Raw genomic sequence first — 25,107 nt, forward strand, 5'->3', positions numbered from 1 at the left:
AACAGCCATTAAAAATGTAAATGAAACCCCGCAAAACGTAACGCCCCGCAGGCTGACGGGGTATAGTGTGTCTCGGTAACGTTTTATTAAATGAAACAATCAGCTGCAGGTGATTAGGTTTCGAAACATTTCGCGGCTAAAATCGATTCGTTTGGAAAATATTTCATTTTTAAGTGGTTTATTTTTTGTGTGTGTGCTAACCACGGGAGATCATTGACGGAGGTGGTAGTTTTGTGATGCTTTCAACGGTAATTGAAACGGTTGGTCTGCAAATAATAAAACAAAGCACCCGGCGGATCGATCGTTCGTTACCAAGGATACGAATGAGTGTGACTAAAGGCAAACAAGTGGCGAAAGCAGGCAAACCCGCACGAGGTGAATCGAAACGAATCCTTCCCTGTAACTGGGCCTAGTGCTGTAGTGTACAGTTTTGTATTTGCTCGAGATTGTGCTGTTACACACACGCGCACACCCGGCGGATGGCCACTCACTATCTTGGTAGATACCGAAAATCGTTGCCCGATTAATTATTAATTGATACAATCTGAGCTTGATGCCCGGCGATGGCAACTGGCACCATTAGAATCCATTTCACTGTTTGCGAAAGAAAAACTTCCCAGGCCGGTACAGTCGGTGCAAATGGTCGTTAAAAGTTATCGCAAGAAAACGAGAACTGGACGAAGAATAATAAAAAAACGGCAGGACGAAACAACTAAGCTCATTAATAAATCAATAACAATACACTCGCGGGTGCTGGAGGTTTTTTTTTCGGGGAGGGGGGGGGGGGGGGAGCATTTGGAACATTTGGAAACTTCTCGTTTGCTGCTAACGAAGAGTACGGGAACGAAAAGTTTGCCGAGTAAAGAGTTAGTATAAAAAACCAACAAATACATGCTAGGGTAGTTAAAAACATAGTTTGTAATTTTTAGGGTTTTTAATTGGATTTTGAAGTAAGGATACGTAGTTGATCCACTTTGATATCTTTGCAAAGTGAGCCAACAGTGAATTAAAGTCTATTGGCTATAAGAATAATGATAGATTCGTATCGTAATAGCCTCGTCCTCTAGTGGAATTGCTTTATGATATAACTTCTGTTCAAAATTCACAAAATTCGAGTGCAAGATGCTCAGTAGGATTACCCAAAAAACTAAAAAGGACTCAAATGGCTTTTTAGATGCGATATATTGTCACCTCACTATTTTCAGCGAATTTCACTGAACAGGCTTTGATAGGCTCGTCATGAAAATGACATTGGACGACCCGTAATCCAGAGTTGAGGTGGACTAATGGCGAGATGGACTAGAAGGCCCAGGATATTGTATTGGCCAGACCACGGCGCTAGACCATGGCGCGGTATCGATGGTGTCTGTAGGGGGCCAAGGTCGCGAATTGTTGAATTGAATTGTGTTGGGGAGTCGAACCGGTAGTGCAAAAGTCCCGCAACAAACAGTCTCTGGGCGTTGTAGTTACGCTGGTTCAGCGACTCGATACCCAAAAGTGCACAGCGAGCGTCGTAGTCCACTTGAACCCTCCAGAAGCGCAAAGCGAACCGGGTGAATTTGCGCTGGACGGATTCCAAACGGGCCAGGGGCCAAGCAGCAGATGGCTCATTGTCCATATCACCATTGTGTAGCAAATTAGACACTTCAGTCTCCGGAGGGCTGGGAATATTCATAAGAATAACATCGGATGACTCCACCCGTAAAGTCTTGTTTGGTTTGAACAGAGTAGGCTTTGTAGGCCCAAATTTCTGATGGTCAAAAGTGATGGTGTTGATACGAGCTCCAGAAAGTTCAAGATAATTGAGAACTTCTGATAAGCGGAATAATGACAGCCAATAAAACTCCATAATTAAATATGCCTTATGGCCTAGTATGACTACTAAGCTACTAAGAACTAGATTTAGAGACCGGGAAAAGTATAAGTGTCTTGAAAATTACTCAATATGTGTATCTCATTAAGGAATTGGAAGATCAAAGCTTAATCAATCAGCATACTTGGAGCTCAATTTCAATACTTATATGACTCTAGCCAGCAAATATTAACATTCATTCAATCCGCTATTTAATTTGATGAAGTCTGCCAGCTCCAATTTATTATCCTCAATATCCATTAGGCTAAGAATCATATTACAACCATGAGTCCGTAAAAGGAGCTGAAAAGATCAAACATCTACTACGATCTAGATATGTGCATTGTGCTTTGAGAGCTTAATGGGAAAGAAAAGATTATGTCTGTGCTTCAACAATATGCAGTCCTTATGATCATTCCATTACGTTAAAGCAATTTGATACATGTGCGAATTATTGTGCGGGTTTGCATTAGGAAAATTACTTGCTTTTGTGTTTGGTGCGGGGTGAGACGAAAATTAAAACCACCGTACGTTATCCCCACCCAAGTCAACAACCATTTACGATGACTGCATGGACATTAAACCTCTCAAACCTTCCATGTGTGCATGTGTGTAGAACATCGTTCTCTTTTTTTTATTACAGCTCCGTACCTGCAAAACACTGACACTCTCGAACCCTGCGAGGCGGAAGTTTTACATCGCAGCCAGCAACCGTCGAGTGTGGGGCTAATCGGATGCACCATAAATTGGGTTTAAAAACTGACCAGCACAGCATGATATTTCGCAAAACACTGCGGTTGAGGGATTTCCGGCACGAACGAGCCCTAGTGCTCCCTAGTTGTTGGGAACCGTAGGGGCTGGGAGTCTGGCCTCTGGTACCTCTGGTACATCCGGGGGACCGATGCCGATGTTTTGTTTTTTTAGCAGCCCAACTTTTTTTTTGTTCGTTACAGCCACCATTACGAGCGGCTTCAATAGAAAAAAAGCCGTGCGAGCAGTTTTGGTCTTTTTCTTTGGCAGGATTTTTCCCTCATTCTCATCAACTAGGTAGGGCTGCTGGGTTGATGGGTTGTGGATGGGGAGTCCGGTTACGCCGCAGCACATCAATATTGATCACCTTACCGTGTTAGCCGGTGGATGATCGGTACTCAGGTCGGGTGGAGGTTTTTTGCTTTAGTTTCCTCTCACTGCCGTTCGTCCCATTATCATCCATTATGCTGTGGCTCAGAGGGATCATCGTAAGCTGCATTTAATGTAAAAAGTACCCCTTTCTTTCAACTGCCCGGTCGGTACGGGTTCGAGAGTAATAAAAGAGTGATGATGTATTTTTGTGTTGTACGGGTAGGATCGTTTCTTTATATTGAATGGGTTGTGGGCTTTTTCTGTTTGGGAGTTTTTCCAACTGGAGGCAATGTTTCATGGCTGCAAGCAGAAGGATATGTTGCATAGTACTGTGAAAAATGCTATATGCAATTAGAAAGTTATGAAGAGCCCTTCCAGAGTGATGCTGAAAGCTCTTAGAGGTTTCATGTCTGACTCCATCATGGTTGGAAAAATTGCTTCTGAAACATTGTTTTTTTCCAATTGGTAAATGAAATAAGAAAAGTTTTGTTCCACGGTTATTAAAATAATTTTACAACCGTTCGATTTAATAAAACCCGCTTCAAATAATGAAATGTGATCGCTGATAAAATGGAAAAATAAAACCCATGGTGCTCCAACATTATGGCGCGCAATAAAGCTCAAAGAAAGGGTTCCACCATACCGAAGATGCTCTGGGGGTTGTTTGAGAAAAGTGAGCAGCAAAAAAAAAAAAAAAACGAATCCGGAATTTTCCTCTCGGAAAAACAATCCGTTTTCCTCTTCAGTACCCACCATTTTTTTTTTCAACATTTAATGAACCGTAAAATTCCTGGGATCATCGAACGGCCGATGATTAAGTGAGTGCCTTCGGGAAGGGAGTTTTTGTTCGATGCGAGAAAACCTAACACGTAAAGTGCATTTTTGAAACCGTTTATCGATGTACACCACATCCTTCGTGCACACAGACATACACACACACACAGACACTGGTATAGACATCCTGTAAAGCATCCCGTTTAGCAGGCTGATTGGTCAACCACGGGATAGCTCGATTATCCTTCTTTATGGAATCGGGTTTTCTTCTCCTAGGCGAGATGGGGTTCAGCGGGTTTTTTTTTGCTGTGACTTGCTTTCGGGACTGTAACCCAGCACCGGCTGACAAAGTCCTTTCCCTTTTGGGGTATTAGGGTGAAGCAGTCCGCCAGTATCTTCCCACCGTACCACTAACGACGGATTTGCAGTCTAGCCGGTGTTGGCAGGTTCCGAAGGGTCAGGTTTCGTTTTTGGGCCACGTTTAAAGCCACCGACCAAGGCTCGGGCGAATGAAGCCGGGAGCGAGAGTAAAATATGGCCGTTATAAAGTTGCGATCCTTGGGCGATGGTCATTCCCATCTCACTCTCTCTGTGTGTGTGTGTCACTTCATCCACATGCCTTCGTAGAATTTCGCTCTCCACGTCGGGTCGTTTCCTAACCTCCTTAAGTGAAACAGTGTTAACACACACTCACTGATGGCTGTGCCTATTTATCGGACGGGCTGCGAACATAAAAAGCACCGAAGAATGTCAAACCCCATTTCGGTGGGTTATCTTCAAACAATTTGTTTTGTCAGAATAGATTCAGTGTCGGGCGGTCGCTTCATTGCCACCGGATGTGGTGGTGAAAGTTGAAGGACGGGGGAACATGGAAAAGAAAGCCTTTATCACAGCTCCGGTATTGGGAATTCATAACGGATTGGAGTCTTTACTGAACCGGTCTACTTGTAGCTTGTTGCGAAAGGGAGAAAAGATTGGATGGACTGGGTTGGAAATATTGATGAGAGAAATCTAGTTTGGCGGGTCCTGGTTTTTGTTCCTACATAGTTACTCACCACATGGTCGTCTAGTAATGGGGATTGATGATAGGGCAAATGGGGTGATAAAATGTAACCGTCAGAAGGTCCCATTTCATTCAATCAACGGCTCTGGGGGTTAGTTTTCAACCACTGTAGGAATTTCGATAGTCTTTGATGGAGGAGAACGTTCAGGATAGAGGATAAGATGAGACAATGTGATGGACTGATTAAGTTAGTATGACTAAGTCCAGGATATTACTAGGTATATTGAAGAATAGTTCATAAGACGTAAACAGGCCAAGCATAATGATGCTCCATTACAACTGGATTGAGAGGATGCAGCCTCATAAAGGGTGTCTTTGCTGTTCAAGATGCTATAGAATTAATTTCCTGGAGCTCCACTAACATCGTAGTAAGAATACTAGAATTTCCTGGAAACATATTTTCCTGAGGTTTGAAGTTCTTGTCCATACTTTAACCATAAACGTTCCCGCAGACGGTCCCAACGTCCTTGACGTTTGATGTGGTTTCATGATTCTCGCAAGCTTACTTCAAAACGATCATCAACCAACAGGGGTTACCGGTTGTGTTACTGTCCATGGATGTCCATCCGGTTTTGCAAATCCTAAACTGAACCTTTAACTTACAAGGCTTTTAGATAATGTTTTGCAGCCACTCAAAAACCACACCACACCGGACACGAGGAATGGTAGAGCTTTATCAAGTTTTCTTCCTTTGACCCTTTACACCCTTGACTATTCTGGGCGTCCTGGCTTATCGGTTGACCTGTGCTGTTGTGTAGAAAAAAAAAACACCTTATTGACATCATTATGTTAGCGAAGTCACGCCCAGTGTATCGTGCTCAGTATGATGGTTCAATTTTAATATTCAACTCTCCATAGAACGAAGATGACAAAGGAAACTTGGGGCTTCAAGATTGTTGATTCTTGAAGATTCTTCCAGCCGTGTAGGAAGTGTTCTTTTGGCGAAAAACACACTTGAGGTTTAGACGGTTCTTAGCGCAAGTTATTTGTGGTGTGTAGTCTCGCATAAAACATCCATCAATCATCAACCTAGAACTTCATCCAGCAAGCACAGCGCCTCGGATGAAAACTGGGAGCATATCTTGAATGAAGCTAGCTCAGGAAGAAAGTTGTCACAGGAAAACCTGTCGATTCTCCGGACCAGCCCCTTGGTATAGTACAATTTTGAAGATACCTCTGGGAGGGAAGTAAAAAATCGTGACTACACACACACACGCACAGAATATGTGAAGCAGGTTGGTTTAGGCGAACTACTGCATCAGCTACGGGCAGGAAAAAGGGCTTTACGAAGCAACAAATCTTCCCTTCCAGAGCGTCATCAAACTTTACTCTGCCTGTTCCCCGACCCGACCGCGTTGTGGGGCGGCCCGAGCATTAAATCCTTTCAAATTTTCATATCACTTCAAATTCGCTTCCCATTCGAGGAAAAAGGTCCCCGTGGGATTGGCGTCTGCTGCACCACTGGGCTTAGCACGGTACCGGGATAAGCGTGGCGGTGGAAAGTTTTGTAATAAAAAAGTAATTTCATCTCACCGACATCATCTTCAAGCCCGTGCTACTTACGGTACGGATTGGCTAGGTAGCGGAAAACGGCCCCCCGCGATAGCAAACCCTTCACTGCGTGTCCTCGTGCTGGTAGCTTTTCGTTGCAACGCACCGGGCTTTCAGAGCGTCCAGAATTGACGTTGGGTCGTCATAAAGTATGAAGTGGTAACTATGGGCAGATTTTATGAGCACATTCTAGTGCGCGTGTTTTTGCGTGTGTGGCGGAGAGGTTCTTCCTTCATAGAAATCTTTTCAGAAATTGGAATTAGGTAAAGTTACTTAGTGTGGTAGTTCATTCCGCACTTTGGACCCGTAATTCTTCGAGAGGGTCAGAGTTCTGAGTAAGAGACTAATATTTATTCAAAGAGTTCTCCTTCATCATATTTTGGTTAAGTAAAGTAACAGTAATTTCACTAAAGCTTCAAATGATTAACGTTTATTGGTTATTACATTTTAACGCCCAACAGAGGTTGTCTGCTTGCTTCAGTTTCCTTCCGATTATCCTTCAATAATCTTGCTTAGTGAGCCACCGCCAGCAGTAGTGCTTCACCCCGGATAAAAATACATGTGTAAACAAACTGGATACTGAATAATAAATTGACCAGTAATCCATCGATAGCGTATTGAGGGAAAGGACGCTCGGACGAAGCACAAAAAAATGTATATATCGTGAAACGTAATCAAACAATATAAACAAAACCGTCCGAACGGACGTGGAACGGAAGCGAAAGCGGAGTTTGATACACGGATCAACCTAATCCCTCCGCCAGATAAGAGTACTATGTGGGCTGCTTTTCTGATGTGTTTCTTTCTGTCTTGCTGTGTGTTTTGCAACTAGTTTCAGTATGACAGGAGTGGTGGAATTGATTTTGCTTGCAGCAAGAAGCAAAAAAAATGTCTGCAGCTAATCGAGAGTATTACCGTCAGGTTCAATCGATGGCTTAGTCTGTCTGTTATGGTTATTTTATTGTCTTACGGGTTCGCGTGTGCTTCTCACCAGAAAAAGGTGTCGTAAAAAACTATGTTTGTGTATCACAACTCTACATAGATTTCTCTGCAAAATTTCTTAAATTACTTCATATAATAGATAACAGTATAAGTTTCCTTGTTTTATATATTATATATCGAAAGATTTTCGTTTAAATAGGACTTCATTATATTTCCCGACCAATTTGAAGTTTTAGTTTTATTTATAAAAACGATCTCAAATAAATGTTGTTGAGTCTAACATGGCTAAGGTCTCCTTGTTAATAGAAATCCATGAAAAAATTTCCCATTTGTTGGGATCTTAGAGAGTTAGCAATGCTGCTCATCGTTCTTTGCTTAGTGTACGCAGTATGAGGTCCATGTACCTTTAACTAATCGCCAGATTATTTGATGCCCTTTACTGAGGGATTTGGAGCTGGTTATAAGTATCAATTCTCCTTTGTCCGCAAGTCAAAAAGCCCAAATCGCCCTTAAACCGCGCTTCAAATATCCATTATCTCTTGAACTTAACTTAGTTTGCACGCGGCTTCAAGAATTTTAAAAAGTGACGATCGTCATCATCATTACCGATATCCTGCCTCCAAAAATGGAGAATCGCCTCTGTTTGGAATGCACACATTCCACTGCAAGCATGCAATGAACTCGCCATACTTGGGTGGGATGTGTCACCATGGGTCATAAATTTAAGTGACTATTATCTGCACTCGCAGTTGCTTAACAAGCGTAGTTAGGGCGTAGTTGTTGGCTGTCCCTTGCAGTTCGTTGACTGGACTATCAGTTCACTTTTGGTACGGATTTTGCCGCATTCTTTCGCGATTCGCCAAAAACTGAGGTTATACGTGGAGGAGAAGGTTAAAATAATATTGACTGTACAGACAGGAATGCACAGTGCAGCGGGTAAGAATGGGTTACGGTCGGTAGGATGTGCTGTCGAACGATGGGGCTATAAGCGTTCGCGGTGAATGGGTCACTTCCGAGAGGGTCGTGGCCATAATTACCGATTGAATGCTTTCCGGTCGAGCGGATGAGAGTACGCTAGTGTGTGTGTCCATTAACGTTGTGGTCTAGTGTGTTGGATGCAAGTGCAGCTTTAGCGTTCTATGGATGTACAGTGTGTTATATTAAAATAGTTTATGATATTAATATTGAGACAGTCCACGATTATTATAAATTATGGATGTAATTCTAGGATTTTTGTTGATATGGTTATGTATTTAATTTAATATAGTTTTTGAAAAATTTATAAATAATTATAAATAATTCCTCAATACTAATGGTATTATGCTATGCTTATAACTGTCCATGTAAATATTAGTTTAAAAATGTCTTTTAAAGGATGATAATGTTTTTTAGGGCGAAGCAAACGCTGTAGCATCTAATTAAACTGTATTTTCTCCCCTAGAAAACTCACTTTAAAATGGGGCTAAAATACTCCATAAAATCCACCGTCGTACGTAATAATGACAAACACCTGCGGCACACTGTAAAACAGGTTCATTACGCTCGACGTTATCGAGTCGGATTGATTTTATTGCGGTGCAAGATATTCGCACCACGCACCGGCAGCGGAATCAAATAGCGAACGTAATATCCGGCACTGGTTGACGGGTTCGCGCTTTTATTGTTTGCCCTGTTTGGCCCACCACCACCACCACCAACACACCAAACGAACCGAGGCTGCTCATTACTTGCGTAAAAAAAAAAGCTTAGTGTGTTTGTTACACGAATGTTTCCTTTTTCCCATTGTACCACCACCACCACCAGAAGGAAGGAATTTAATTTCAAAAAGGCACACGATGGCTGGTGCAAAATAGAAAAAGCAAAAAAGCAGGGAACCGTGCAATGGAAGTTTCTGTGCTTTGGCGTAAGTTCATTGCATTCGCTGCTGCATTACGTAGCTGGTAGCTGGATCGAGTCCCGTATAACGAAGCATAAATATTAATTAGAGAATGCGATAAGCGAGCGGTGTAGTGTGAAAATTGATTCTTTACAATTGTAAAGCCCGGTGAAAGTGGGTAAATGCAGTAACGCAGTGGTTGATATTTGCAGCATAAATATACAATCTATTAACGTTACGATAGCGTATGAGTGTGTGTGTGTGTGTGGAGCTCTTTGTGAGGTTTTGCACGAGTTAAAAATGCGAAATTGTGAAGGGTGTTACGTATGGTGGAATATATTGTTGCAGTATTATTCAGAGGAACGTCGCGTTGGAAGTATTTTGGAAAATGTCGGAAAACTTAAACTCTGTAAGATTCTCTTGTGTTTATTTATTCTATTATTTTCCATTTAACAAAAGCGTGATCATTTGTTTCTTTTCAATTTAGTCAGGGGTTTGTTTCTGTTCGAGGCTTAGGCTGATTGCCAAAAGGTATCAATTTATAATCGTATCATATGCCACGTGAAACCGTTTTGGCACGATTCGAACGTATCATGTATGGTCGATAGAAGGACAGGCTAAAAATAAGCCTCTAGGTCAGTCTGGTGTAGTTTATTCGATATCTCTGAGCTTGGAATTTTGTTAAAATAATTTCAAGCTATTAGATACACGGATTTTTTTTTTAATAAACTACCATAATTCGAACCATTTTTGTATATTCTATTGGAATTGGAGTATAATGAAGTGGAAATTTTCGAAGTTTAGCTGGAGTTTGTTGCAATATGTTAACTCTTTTCAAGGGTTTCAAGGAGAATTTATGAGCATTTTAAGGGGTGTAAAAAGTTAGTTCCGCATCAGGGGTGGCTCGATGGTAGAGGCAATAACGGTACAGGTTTTCAAACGACATCATCGGGATTCAAATCCTATCCGGACCGTCATCCGCGTAGTGAGGACTAGTGTACTAGTTGGGCCAAGAGAGAGAGAGAGAGAGAGAGAGATAGAGAGTGAGAGAGAGAGGGAGGGATAGAAAGAGAAGTCAGTTCCTACAGTTCTGTATAACAAATGTATTAAAATGTTGAGAAATTGAAAAATGTGAACCAAAATCCAGAAGTAACACAAAGGTTCCTAGTTCATCCCTAAGAACTTGTAAATTTGACTTTTTAGAATGGGACAAAGATAATATATAGTCGCTTCGACAATAATCACTGTCTCTTCTTCTTTCTTGGCACTACAACCTCTAGAATTCTCCGGCCTGCCATTTCTGGCTTTCTATGACTTAATTTACCCGTAGCAAAGTAGTCAGCCCTACGTACGGGGAGGCGGTCTAGAAGGGATTGGAACCCCGGTCCTGCCGTGTGAAGTCCTGCGCCGTTATCGCCACGGCCACCGGACCGCCCCACCGTCACTGTCTCACCGTCCCAAAAAGCTATTTCCCCTTTTTTCCCAAGTATTGAAGATAATGAGCTGTTTCTCGGCAATTCATTACGGTTTGGATTATTTCGTTTTTGAGTTTGATTGAAATTCTTGTGAATTTAATCACAAAATACATTCTGATGCTTTTAAAAATAATTTTTCCAACAAATTTTCCAAAATATTGCATTGCAATGTCGCTTTAAAATTCTCCAAAACCATCTGTAAGTGAAGCTCATTTACATTTCAAACAAATCTTCCTTAAATTTCACACGTATAATTCGCACCGTGTCCTCCAAGCCTGGTTGTGTTGTGTATCACACATACAATCGGCATTCGCTTTGGCTATGCAGTTTTCCACGTGAGCAATGCACAACAAAGAATCTTTCATGCAAATCATACAATATGGAGATTGAACGAGACAATGAGGCATGAGGGGAGACGAGATAAAGCTCTTGATACAATTCACACATCCCTAGTTGAAGCTCGCCCCTTTTTGCATTCGATTGAGTTTGATTCTCGATGTTTTTGAGGTTTAGAAAGATAATATTGTACGACAGTACAAGCCATTCGCTTTTGGTAGAACTGTTTCCTCTAGTTTCAGGCAGAGGACAGTCCGTTTTAGTTTTTTTTTCTCATTGTGTGTCGTCACCACTCAGTGTGGATTAGTGTGATGTTGTGTGAGTGGACGTTTCCTGCACAGGCCACAGCTGGTTTCGTCGGTGTACCGGATGCAAATGATAGGCATTTCTGGGTGAGCGGATTGAAAATTTTCCCTCACGAAAGCGGGAATTGCATTTCCGCATTGTTGTGCCATTTTCCGCTTGGTTGGAATTTTTGGGCACTGAGTGGACGAGGATTAAACAGTGAGTTAGAAGAGAGGGAGAGAAACGCATTGATCCCACCTCAAACGGCTGCCCGGCGGGGGGTTTTGGATACAATCCAATCCGGAAATGTAACGTAACGCATGCTGGTGATGATAACGGTTGGGTGAAAATCCTCCCCTCCCCCCCCTCCCACCACATTGGTTGTTCGCCCAGGTTCCCGGACAGCCTGGAAAATGATGATGGGTGCGATAATTGTTTTGAGCGAGCCGGAGTAAGCGTTTGTGAACAATTTTTCCCATTTCCCCGTTTGCTTTCATACATCATTTTTCAAGTGCTCACCACACACAGACACGCACAGCAGGCAATGGCCCCGGCATCGAAACCGAAATCCGGGCCACATCTGCGACTGACATGATCCTGCACCACGGGTTTGATGTTTCGATTGTGCGGCCATATTTGTTGCGGTGATTACATCGGTCGGCACCGGGGCCGGACCACCAGCCGGTAATCAACCGAGCGCCGAGCCGGCCGGGGAGCTTTCCGACCGGTCGAACCCATTGTGGTGCGCACCATCTTGGCGCTGAGCTGGACAAGAAGATTGATGGGATTGATTATGTGCAGTTTCGTGTGCCGGGTTTGTGGTGGGCAGCTCGCATCGGCCCGACTTTGACAGTGAGTGCATTTGTGATTGAAAATTGACATTGCTGAAACGGCACCGGGCACATTGGCGGGATGTGGCGGGGCTGTGGGGCTTAGTTTTAGATCGATGCGCTTTTGATAGCTCTTTGATAGCAACCGGATGATTGAAACGGACAATGCAATGTGATGCACTTTGATGAACGGTTGCACATGTCGAGTTGGAGCGTTGGATGCTGTTGCGAGGATTTACAATAGAAACGACGGATAGGTTCATTGTTCGTGGGCCGAATGGAAAGTGCATTAGGATACAATTCTTCGAGCTCGTTCACACGAACGTTGTACGATTCTTAGGACATGATGATTTCTTCCGGCTAAGAACAAGTTTTATTTCCACCGCAACCTTAAGGACATTCGTACGACGTTCCATCACGTGCGTCCGATTGATGTTTGCATGGTGCGATTCTTTGTGGCACCCCGGGTTGCCTAGGTGGGGCTAGGGCTGGAATCTTTGATGTGGCTTTGTACATAGAATTTATGCGCAAGGAATTGTCCTGAATGGTGTAGCAAAAGGTAAACAAACGGAAGCTTTGCTGTTGGGGTAGGGAGTGGGAAATAGGAAATTGATTCTATTATTAGCTTCCGTACGTAAGGTAGGTACGATTGTGATTCAGGTGATTCGATGAAGTACTTCACCGATAGATTTTCGATTTACCAATGCGAGAGGATCGAAATGGGGTGAAGCGTATGGGTATGGGTGAATGTGGCTTTGTGCTCGAGCAATTGCAATTCCGAGTTGTAATAAATCATTTTTAAATTTAAATTTAGATGGACACGTTATACACAGTGCGGTGAAAAGGCTTTTTAAAATGTATTATTGACAGGTACTATAATTGAGATATGTCAAGCACTTCAAAATGTATAATGTTCTCCAATAAAACTGGTCTGACACAATACTTGTGCGCATATCGATCGTCCGTTAAAGTCCTAAGTGATCTTACGACAGTTATTTGAATCCTTAACCCTGACTGCCTAAAAAGCTCTTTCTTATCATTGACGTTCAGTAGCTTCCTCGTATTGGCCGTAAGCATATTGAAGAGAGATTTTTAGAAGGTTTATTTTCAAAATTCTGATATCAAATATTAGTTCCTTTGATCGTACATGAGCACATAGTCGGAGAGAAATTTTTCAAAAGCTTTTTGAGGTTTTAATTCTGACAGCTTGACATATTGAAATTGGATGGACCTCCTCAGATGAGGGCCGGTGAAGAAGCTTTGTATATCAATGTCCATCTTGTTGAGCACACTTTCTATGATTTCAACGGAAATTTTGCACCCTGATTCCCAGATTCGTTATGATGAACCCAACAATTGATAAACCCTCCGGTTTCTTCATCAGCGTCAATGGATTTTACCGTCCCTTAGCAATAAAAATGTTCACTTCTCTATAGAATTGAGCATGATATTAGAAAGTTCAAATAAATAAATTATTCACAGTCTTTCTCGATTGCATTTCCAATATTGATTGGTGGCCATTAAAAGTGATCTATTTGATTAGCTTTTTAATTAAAAATTATACTCTCACTTAGGCAAAGATCTTTTCGACGACAAATACAAAATAATTCGTACATTTCAATGCTACGAACACGATCTCTTCTCCTTAGCATTAGCAACACAATATAATGCTCAGTGTTTTTACTCGTCCGTCACACTCGTCTCACTGCTTTGAAGGTCTTCAGGACCGAACGCCGAACACCTACAGCTCTGTGACACTCTGTAGCAGACGGTGTGTGACGAACTCGAACCATCAACCTGAACTGGAAAGCACTCAAATTGCGCCTCACTTTCCATCATCGGTGTCCAATTTCTCGCCCGAAAGTTATCGCCCGCGGCAACGAGGGGCAGGCGAAAAGTTTTTAATTAAATTAAGTCAAACTGAACACATTTTTCATGATCTTCTTCGCGCGTGTTTCAATGATAAGCGAACGTCGAGCGAGCGGGATTTAAGAGGATCGCTTCGCACGAAACGCAGGCAAACAGTGACGGATAATTAAAAATGCATCCCTGCTCAATCTCTTGAGGTTTTTTGGTCTGTGGGTCCGTTTTGTAGGGGCAGGCCTATGATATGCCATCACTTTCCTTTACGGGCGCGTTTTTTCGCAACGTGAAGTGCCGGAAATATTTGTCAAACTGATTGATGTAGCACGTTTGCTCAAAAGTGGGGATTGATTTGATTGTTCCCGTTGCTGGGAAGTGATTTTAATTTAATTCCACTGTGACGTTTATGAATAAAGTTAGCTCAGAAGGTGTATTACCTGTGCCACCGGCAGTGCAGGAAATGTTTACAAGTATTTCTATTGGATGTAGTAAATTTAATGTTCTAAAGAGGCAGCTTTTTCGACGTCCCTCCCCGCGAGTTTCAATATCAATTTGGAGTGAAATTTAGTCAACCCACAGTGAATGCTGTCCCCGTGACGCCTAGCTTTTCGGGAGTAGATTTATGAAATCTCTTACGGCAGTAATAAATCCATCGAACTTTCCACTTGAGTGACTTTGGTTGGGTTGGGCATGCACCAGTAGAAGAACGATTGCGAAGTTGCAAACTTCGACCGAAGAAGCGGTTGATAAAAGGGAAAGCAATAAGTTATTTTGTTTTTCGACACAACCCGTTCGCCTCATGCATCTTTCGGAAAATCGTTTTTCAAAGTTGATTTCACCTCGCCCATCGTGTCTTCCCATCAATGTTGCTGCTGTGTGTCTATGTGCTGCAGAAGGTCCCTTAGCCCGACTCGGGTGAAATGGAGTGAAAGAGAAGTTTGCATACTTGCAACGCGCCAAGCCGTGCTGGGAAAAGTTTTCTAATCACTTCTGCTACTCTATCGCTTCGTCTGTGCGGATGCCAGCTAGCCAGCTGTACCCGGGTGCGGATGAAGTTCAGGACGATTTCCGTCACCATTCCGGTCATTAAATGCTCGAGCAGTGGGATGGGATAAACGGGGAAAGAAAAATCAACTGAACGCACTGTTCTGCCTTACAGTGCGGAGTGAGAAGGGGTTTTGGCCGAGGGTTTAGATTATAATTGCGTAAGCTTTTGCCCTGTTCGAAATATGACTCTTTTATGTTGCTCCTCCCCATCGTCGTGAGTTCGTCTGCCGAACCGAACCAGAGGGGTTGCTTTTGCTTAGTGTGTGTACTCGAGTGTGAAAAATCTGAGCAAAGATGATGTTTAGTAGCTGGATTTTTTGTTGTTTGATGATGGATTGACGGGTTCACCCGGGGGTTTAAAAATGGTTTGAGCCTCCCGTTGTTGGTGGTGCAAATTAATAATGTAGTCCAAAATGTACTCAAGCGCACTGATCCTTAATCCGCTGCTCTATGAGCTATGGTTGAGGAGGTTTTACTGAACGTTTGATAGTTTTATGGATAACATTTGTAACATTGTGAAATTATAAGGGCATATTTTTGAAAAAAAAACAGTACCTTTGAAGGGAATAACTTTTAATAAACTTTTTAGATTAAAATGATATTTAAAGTACTGGGCGCCTCCATTGCTTATTCTCATAAGTGTATTCAAATACTGATTATAATATGTTAGCGAGTTCGCGGCTGTTCAATGATGGACGCGATTGCGGTGCCAATAAGGCAGGGGTGGGGATAAAATCCCACCCAGACCGCCACCCCGTTCGTAGGACTGACTATCCAGCTGCGGGAAAAATTAAGTCACAGGAAACCCAGAAATGGCAGGCCCCGACCTTGAGAGGATGCAGTAACAAAGAAGAAGAAGAAGAATTTTTTTTAGATGAAGACCAGTACAGGAGATTAACTGAATAATTACAGGAAGTTACTGCGTGAATCAGTGAAGTACTGGGCGTCTCCATTGATAAATACCATATGCTTAGGTAAATTTTATTTATTTTATTTATTTATTAAATATGACGGTCCGATGCCGTATTGTCACCACCGCATGTGGTGACTGTGAATAATATTCACGCAAAAAACAATTTACAAACTAAGCGTATGTAAATACTGAATATATTTTTTTTTTCAAAAACGATTGCAACAAGCAGATGAAATAGAAAGTAATTTTTTAAATCCTTTTTCATTATCTTTTGCTTTATCTCTAATTTGTGTAAGCATTTAAAGAGTATAAGCGTAATCTATTATAGTTAACAGTAACATTTTATATAGGTACAATCAATAGTTCACTTGAAGAGCAATAAGGTTTTTTTTTTACTAAATTTCTTTACAATTATTTGGAAAATTCCTCCCAACCGATTGCTTTAGGTCTAAATTTAAGTCTCTATTTGTATTATTACGTATACAGCATTGTCGTATTGGTGAAGTATTACGGTAAAGAAGTTGAATGTTTGGAAGATTTGTTTTTCGAACTGTAAAAGTACCTTTAATTTTCACATTTTTTTAAAGTGGTTCCTCGCTACAACGTTACCTTTAGTATTCCCGAAATAGTTCATCATCGATAGTAAAAAAAACTTCAATGTCAAGCAAATTGATTACGTCGAATGGTTTTGCGTAACAAGCCGAAAGCATCTGAAGCTGTCCATAAAACATTTACATAACCAGCTGTTCCGTGGTGGGCCTAAACTGAACCTTGCATCAAAACGAGCTTCAAATGGTTTGCTTGCACAATGCCTTCAGGCCAACAATCGCACACAAGAACCGCGCGCTCAGCAGTCGAAGGCTCGTAAAACGAGGTCCTTCAGCGAGCGGTTCGCGTCACTTCTTAAAGAAACCACGAGCAAAAGTGCTTGAACTGCAGGAGTGGAAAGTGTGCGCTCCCGGGGGAGGGGTTAGTGGAAAATATAAGCACCCAGGCCACCGAATGCTTAAACAAAAATATCGTCCATCGAAAAGGCGAAACGGACCTCGAGTTTTTTCCTCGGACGTTTGCTCACTCACTGGTCTTCTGCTGGCTGGCTGTTTCTGGCGCTTATGGGGTTATTGGTGCTGGCTGGTGCTGGAAATTATTGCTCCTTCGTGTGCTTGGCAGGCCGGTGCTATTTTTTCGGTTGTTTCCGTCCGTACGTTCGTTATACCCAACCATCACCATCATCACCGTCATCAACATGATCCAAGCGTGTGGGATTCGCTTCGGTTGGTGCAATTTTCAAAACACTTGCGTTGCGTGTTCGGTTCGGTGGATCGTGCATTGTGAAACTTCAAACGAAACACGCCCCTGCGAGGCTGAAAGTGCGGCCTAGGATTTGAGGGTAGCAATTCACCCCCCGGCGCAAAACGGCCGGCTCGAAGGAATCTGTTTCACCACGCATTTTTGACTTCAAATTATTGTCGTAAAAAACGGGGTCGGGGGGTGGGGGTCTCTTTCGGGTAAAGCCGGCCGGCCAGCTCAGCATGAAAAGGCCAAGGCCTTTTTCGGTCTGGTACGAACTTTAGCGATCGTAAATTATGAATAAGTACCACCAGAAGGTTTCGTAAATTCGGGGTATTGTACGTGGACAAAAAAGACGTTGGTATGGTTGTTTTGGGAGTGGTTGGAAGTTACGTTGAAGATGCTGGTTGATTGCTGTCGTGTAAAGCCAGTTCTTTATAGTGCTTTATGACGGGATGGGATGATGCTGATTATTGCAAAATACCGATGTGCCCCATTCGATGAAGATGATTTGTGATCATGAAGGATAAATTTAGCTGCAATTGGTGAAAACTGTAGTGGCAACCATAAAGATCACGTACTAAGAAATTCCGCTTCAGGATTATGAAATATGCTTCAAACGGACCGGGTTTTTCTACAGGCTCGTGCTCGTGAAAGACCAGGCGTCTCCATCGAATTGCTGCACGGTGGCAAATCATCATGAACAAAGTCAGTGATTGCCAACGCTAAGGCTAACACTGGTGGGGCTTTACTCACAAATCCCGGCATCCGGCAGATGCCGTGTCAATCAGGTGAAATTTCATGCACTCTACCTTTTGGGACCGTTTGTCAGTAGTATTGGGGCACGCAAGCATTCGGGCCCGTTGTGAATGTCGATGAATAACTTCGTACTCCCAAAACTCCAATCAACGGCCCGGGTGGAACAATAGAGGTGGAAAACGAATAAAAGCACTAGCATACCGGTCCAAACAATCGCATAAACAATGGCAGCAGAAAAGCAGCGAGTAAAAACAAAAGCTGTGTAAGGACAGCGAGATAGAGAGAAGTGTGTGTTCATTTGTGTATGAGAATGAGGGGAAAAAATACAAAAGAACGGTCTAAAGGTAAGCTTGGCGAAAAATTAAATGTTAAAAAAAAATAGAGGAGAGAAATATGATGTGAATAGATGCTTTTATTCGCTTAGTTGGTTGGCATGCAAACCGAACTCCAACTGGTGCGACAGAGCTGATGAGTGTTTCGGTACAGATAGTCGTTGGTTGATAATTATTATAGCCGGTTTTCTTTCTCATAACGACACTCTCAATTGTACGTTACCTGTGTCACGAGAGCAATTCCATAAAAATGGTCGGATTTACACCTATTAGAATACACATCCGTGCAAGTATAACAGCTGTAGAAAAATGATGTGATGAATGTGAATTTCAACTGGAAATGTTTCATCCGTTTATTTCCAAAAACTCTTATCAGACGCAGCAAGAAACGTGATAGAGGATTTATAGTGCAGCTTATGCAGCGATTGGTGGATTATTTTACCCAATTTGCGTTCACCAACCATGTGATGGATATGGTGGGAAAGCATAAATCAAAACATAGTACCGGGTTTTTTGGTCACTGTTATGGTTTTGCTAGTTGCGCAAAATTTTGTGCGGAATTATTTCACAACGCTACTGTTAGAAATAAATCTGCAGTGAAGATTTACGGTGCAGTTGCCGCATTGCATACAGGAACAGATGGGCGTGATGCGTGTTGTATCGTAAATCTACGTGCTGATGAAACGCTATAAATTAAACCGTGCAATAAAATATGGCAAAAGGTGTGGGCTCTTGCTGGAATAACGCCTTCAAGATTTCACAGTTTATCGGAGTTTTATCTGATTTCATTAAGATTTTATCTTTATAAAGTTGTTATCAAACTTTCGATAGTTTTATTAAGTGATTTGAATGAATTTTTTTATGTGGACACATTATCTAGTAGAAAACTTCTAAAAAGTTTTAAGGAGTTTGCAGTTTTGTGTTCTTAAACAATTTAATAATCTTGTATAACATGCGAATGCCCTTTTTTATCAAAATTATTGTTTTGCCACAAATTTGCAGAAATTATAATGAAACAAATGGTATTTTTTGCATATAAATGATTTCTTTATGTTGTGAAAAATGGATTATTCGGATTTCCCGTTCGAATTCAATTTGGAATCAATTTCATCCATGAAAATAAGTTTATATTCCACATCACAACTTATCATCCTTCGACCAAATCATCATCTGCCCAGAGGCTTACTATTATGGGGATCTATTCAAGCATTTGAATAGATTCTATCATAAATTGGTCCTCGTCCAAGCAGCAAGTAGATAAAAAACCCCATCAAATTACATTTTGAATGGTCAACTCAATTTTTGTCCTTTCTTGCCTATTTGATTTTTTTGTGCTTCGTAGAAATAGCAATGCGCAGCCTTTGAACCTTCTCGTCACCTTTCCAAGGGCTATCACCTAAAAGGTTATGTGTATTCGTGCTGTCCTACGTTGGTTGGATGTTTACGTTATTTATAGTTCTGATTTGTCGCATTTCAGTTTTGTTGCACGAGATGACAGCTCGCAAGAAAGTGGCACGAAAGCCGGCCTCACCGGTGAAAAGTTAGTCCCCAGCTAGTCCACTCAAGGGATTCCCAGGAATCGAGTTTGGGGAGTGACCGATTCCGACCTTCCGACGAAAACACGGCTCTATCTATTCGTTCCGTTCGTGTTCGCCGATACTGTCTGCCAGTCGAACGCCATGAAAAATGAACGAGGCAATTTGAAAATTCATCCCAGTGACCCCGCTGGGAAAACGGCTACATTACACACTCTCGAGGGGGGGAATTTTTCCGCAAGGCTCTTGCTCCTTCACTTTGGCTATCGGCCAAATCACACTCAACACAAGAAGGATCTCCAGCCAGCCAGTTTTTGAATCCAACCCGGTACGGTACAGACTTTCGATGGGCGTTCCATGGGTGGTATTGTTTTATAAATGCATGAAAAGTGTAAATCGTTTACGAAGCCGGTACGGTTCGAGTTTTCGAGGGCGTGTGTGTATGTATTTGTGTTCAATTTGTTCGACAGGCGCCCTTACCTTGGGTACATTCAATTTTCCGGTCAACCTTTTTGACATGTACCGGGGACAAGTGTACGAATGTGTTTCTTTCGGTGTTTGTATGCGTGATTGTTTTTTCCTTTTTGAAACGGGAGAGTTTTTCTCCCCCTTTTATAGTTACACTCCCATGAGTCGTTCTCGACACAACCGAAAAGGCCCTCTTCTTAATCCATTTACAGGCGTAACAGACTCAGCAGCGCCAGTTGAGACATTCGACCAGTTTTCTGCAAAACGTTCCATTTTATGTGACGCGTTCGGATAGTTTAATGCATTGACATGGGCTGACGGTACGCATAAATCCGAAATGTTTGGCTGCTTATGAAATATTCAGTGACTAAGCGGCAGTCAGGTAGCAGCGTCGTCGTCGTTGAGTAATTGGGTGAACCAATTTGTGTGCAAATTTATTTGCCTCACACGTCTGACGCAGGGTTTGACGGTTTATACTTGCGGTAGTAAAAGAGGACATTTTAACAGACCATTTAATCATGCAGGCAGTGACTTTGTGCTAATCGGTGGTTGGTAACTTGGCAAATATGTGTGTGGCTTCGGGAGAAATCAGTGTCTCTGTGGCTATTGTCATCTATTTGATAAAGTTTAGGGGGAAATGTATTAATACAATTCTTTTTAATGTATCTGTATTAAGAAGAATGTATCCATTTTTAAGAAGAGTTTTTTTTTTTAAATTCATTTTTTTTAACAAGTAAAGTAATGTAACAAAGTGTTAAAATGCCGGAAATATTCGTCATAGAACGCTAACGAAGCACACAAAAAATCCCTCCCTTAAAAAATCACTCACTCGTGACACAGATAATAGGAAACGAAATGCAATGTAACTCAATCCCGTCATGACGCTTTTCGATTTCCTTGAAAATTTTGCACCCAGAAACACCCAGTGCCCCAGTACGCACCGATGCACATTCGATGCACACCACACGGTTTGCGGTTAGTAGTGGGTCGGCACCGCGGCACTTGCTTTGATAGACTTGTCGGCAAGGATGCCCCAAAGGGATTGCTTTCCGAACGTTTCGCTAGCTTTGATATTGGGTGGATGGATTGGATTGAAAATTCTACAATAACAATGCGCTTCAGCCATCCGCATAAGCAGATACGAAGCGGAAACAAACCGGTGACCGGTATCGCTGAAGGAAACTGTAACACGTTGTTAAGGGATAGTTTTCTGAATAAGGCCTTGGCTTTCTGTCTGAGCAATAAGGATGATCATACACATGTTTTCAGAGAAATGGTGTATTATCGATAGAGAACAGCGCAAGACCTAAAAATGTGAAGTTTGTCATAAGTGCAAAGCGTAACAAAACGAAAACCGGCTTGATCGGTCCCTCTCTATCTAGCCATCGTTGCTCGGTTTTTCGATTCCCTGCTCACTAGGCCAGTTTTCAACATAATAAAGCCAGGGATTATGGGATTTCGGAATAAAGGCGAGTATCAAGAGCTTTCCTGTCACAACCCCGGCCACACTGAAATCATCGAATGGATTGAGCTTAATTTACATAAATGAATGTGGTGAGGGGGATTTTTCTCTTCTCTCATCTGCCGTGCATATTCTCCACGTTGCGCAATGATAACAACAGAAAAAATAAGTAAAAAAAAATCTCAACATGAAGCCATCGAAAGTATAACCGATTCATCATCCGGGACGGGCCGAAAGTGATATTATACCTGTGGGCCAACTGTATCGCGAACCGGTGGTTTTTTTTGTCGTTCTCGAAAGCTGCGCTGCGGTGATTGTGATGCGTGGCAGATGATGAAAATCTGGACCTGTAAGAAAAAGAGAGAGAGAGTGGGTGAGAGAGGGAGACAGACGAGAAAAGAACGCACAGTCCAACATCTCGTTTAGCTTTCGGGCTTTCGAGGCAGTAAGCGGATTATTTACCTGATTGAGTAAGGAGTCGTCGATTGACCGTGAGGGAATGAAGTAGCCCCGAGGTTTTAAGTGATGTTGTTTCGTTTTGTTAGAATATGTTTTTGCATCTATATTGTTTCCTTCAGTGGAATATTGCTTGGTTTGGTGTTTTTTTTCTCTCTCTCTTCATTCTTCAAATGAATGAAGTTCTGATTAAGTTTCTCATTTTGCTTAGAGCTTTTTTTTTGTTGCTTTTCTGTTTCCCTGAGGGAGATTAGAAGATGCAGGATGCCTTTCTTTCTTGGTCTTTCTTGGTGGTTGAGAAAAAGTTACAAGAGTTGTTTTTTGCTGCCTCTAACTTTAATCCACATTGGGAATGGGGTGTGCTTTTATTTCGCGGGCTGTACAATTTTTAGCTAAAAGGGTAAATGAATTTTCGGCTAACTTAAGAGCGATATCTTCATCATCATAATGTTTTGCATCAACCTTTAAAGGTTTAAAAAATGTACTGACTCAACTTAATTCTATGATAAAATACATCAATTTTCCAAAGCAAAAAAAAAAAAACAACCATAGTAAACGCGGACGATGTTTATCATGTTCAAATTGATTCTTTGTATTGTTTTATTGCTTTTCCGTGGCCTCCATACACTGAAGCGTCATTCAATGTAACTTCAACTAGGCACACAATTAACTGCCATCGATGCGGGTGGCATTTTCATTCGATTTTTCACACCTTCCCCCTCCGTCCCATCACGAGGATGGTGCTGCTGTTTGTTATGTTACTGGAATTAACGCACTCGTGTGAAAGGTTTATTGTGTAACTGAAATTGCCTGCTGCCAATGGGATCAAACCCGATGACTGATGCAGTGATCGGTACAGTGGCGTATGTTGGTGGGATTAAAATATTTTATTTTCATCCACTTTCAACCCCGGGCAAATCTGAGGGGGGGGGGGGGGGGGGGGGGGTGGAGGTTTTTGTGTTAATGAAACCAATCGAAAGTGAACCGATTTCGGTGCTTAAAATGCCCAGATACGGCCAGTATCAGTGAAGGGTAAGGAGGGTTCGATTGAGTTGCTATGCGTGGTGATCGAAGGGTCGAAGGTCTGGTAAACATATTTGTTTTCCATTACTTTCCGCTTTGATAAGGTAGTCCATTTGTTTACCCTGTTTCAAGCAGCAAATGTGGGCGGATGATTTTTAAAATATATATAAGGGTAAAATTCTGCAAGCAAAAAAATTACCTCTTTAAAACTATCTTTCACTAAGAAGCAACACAATCAGAATGCCTTTATTGGGCTTGAAGAGTCATCGCGCATTTTTCTCACGTAGCTTCAAAACCACTCGGAATACTAAGTGTATTCGAAGGTAGGAAACAAAACTTGTAAACGATTTAATTTCATTACAAAGCCAACCCCTTTCATCGTACCTTGCCTTTAAAAATCGACGTTTATTTTACGTGTTTCTTTCTCTGTTTCCCCTTTTCCACTTCCACAGTGCGCAATCAATAGGAACGGGTGCCACATCATTTTCCAGTCGACACCACTCCGGACCGTTCGAATCTAAGGCAAAACCATTCGAACTCTGTTAAAAAGCGGTGAATCAAGGCGAAACAAGTGTTCGGGAGTGCGGTGCTAACTAGAACGACGGTGGTGCCCTGAACCCTTGATGCGAAGGGATGCAGTAATGAAGTGCATACTCGCCGGAAGCAGCATTAGCAGCGACGCCGGCAATGATGCTGAAGCGAGCAGTTGACATGCAGCAAGTGCAACGAAGTGAAAGAAGGCATTCAATCGTTCAGCGATCGGTTCGAAGTTGTCAGAAGTTCTAGTGGTGCTGGCGATGTTAGTGGTGTAAAGAAGGGGGTTTACAGTAAGGAAGTAACGTGCTCTGTATGCATCGGGTAGTAAAACGGTACCGAGTGAAGCTTTTCTTTTTCGCAGTGGTAAGGTGTTGCAAATTGAAATACCGGAAAAGAAATTAATTCAGTGCTGATTGGTGGAAAACGGCGAACGGCCAGTGAGCAGGGTGGCAGAGTAGACATCGGTGGATACAATGGTGGAACTCGTTGGAGCAATGTCGACGGCGGGTGGCGACTCGAGTGGCGTTGATGCTGCTGCTGGCAGCAAGGATGGCGTTGTGCGGTGAGTTTGTTTTTGAATAGTTTGTAACCTCATTATTGTTAATTTAAGGGTGGTTATTAGAGTGAAAACTGATGTAAAAAGCATTTTACTTTAAAAATTTAAAAGATATTCAAATTATACACCAGTACGAAAAATGATGAACACCTCATAGAGCGCCGCTAGATTCCGGCGAGAGAATAAATCAATATTTGAATCTGTTTCCACTTATTGAACACAGATCGAAGATCAAAATGTTACGCCCCCCCCCCCCCCCCCCCCGGTGTGCTCCGGGACCAATGTTCCATCCTTCGTACCATGCCAACCGTGTGGTTTGACTTTTTCGCCTGGTGAAACACCCCACCGTTGCTACTGCTTTTTGATTTGACAGTTCCACATAATTCGATTTCGTTGAATTTCGTACTGGAGCTGGTTTTTGGGGAAGGAACATTGACATTTTGCAATTGATTAGCTTCGGGAAAGAGCGAGCACTTTTGCCTCTCTTTGTGAGGTGTGAGTCCTCAGAGAGAATCGTTGTGTGGATTTCCTTGGAAGGAGCAATATTTGTTGTTTAAGTTTAAACCAAATTTTGAAAAACATTCGAGAACTTCAAAACATATCAAAATTTGCTGGCAAAAATGAAGATAATAATAGTGAAAAATAGGAAACTTTATGGGACATTTGACTACCCTTTGCTTCCTGGATGAGAACGTTTATTCTCAAACTATCTAAAAGATGAAGCAGGAAATGATCTGATAAGCTGTTGGGGAAAAGTCTT

General features: G+C 42.2%; 1 long non-coding RNA gene across 1 annotated transcript in view; it reads left to right on the forward strand.

Annotated features, from left to right (window-relative positions):
* The window catches only part of LOC118515255, a 36,470-nt gene extending 12,178 nt beyond the window's left edge, over positions 1–24,292 (forward strand). Inside the window, exon 3 of the long non-coding RNA XR_004906996.1 lies at positions 23,707–24,292. This is a non-coding gene — a long non-coding RNA (uncharacterized LOC118515255). The remainder of the gene's footprint in view (positions 1–23,706) is intronic.
* Positions 24,293–25,107: the final 815 nt, after the last annotated feature.

The sequence above is a fragment of the Anopheles stephensi genome, unplaced genomic scaffold, assembly GCF_013141755.1.
Source record: "Anopheles stephensi strain Indian unplaced genomic scaffold, UCI_ANSTEP_V1.0 ucontig121, whole genome shotgun sequence".
NCBI lineage: Eukaryota > Metazoa > Arthropoda > Insecta > Diptera > Culicidae > Anopheles > Anopheles stephensi.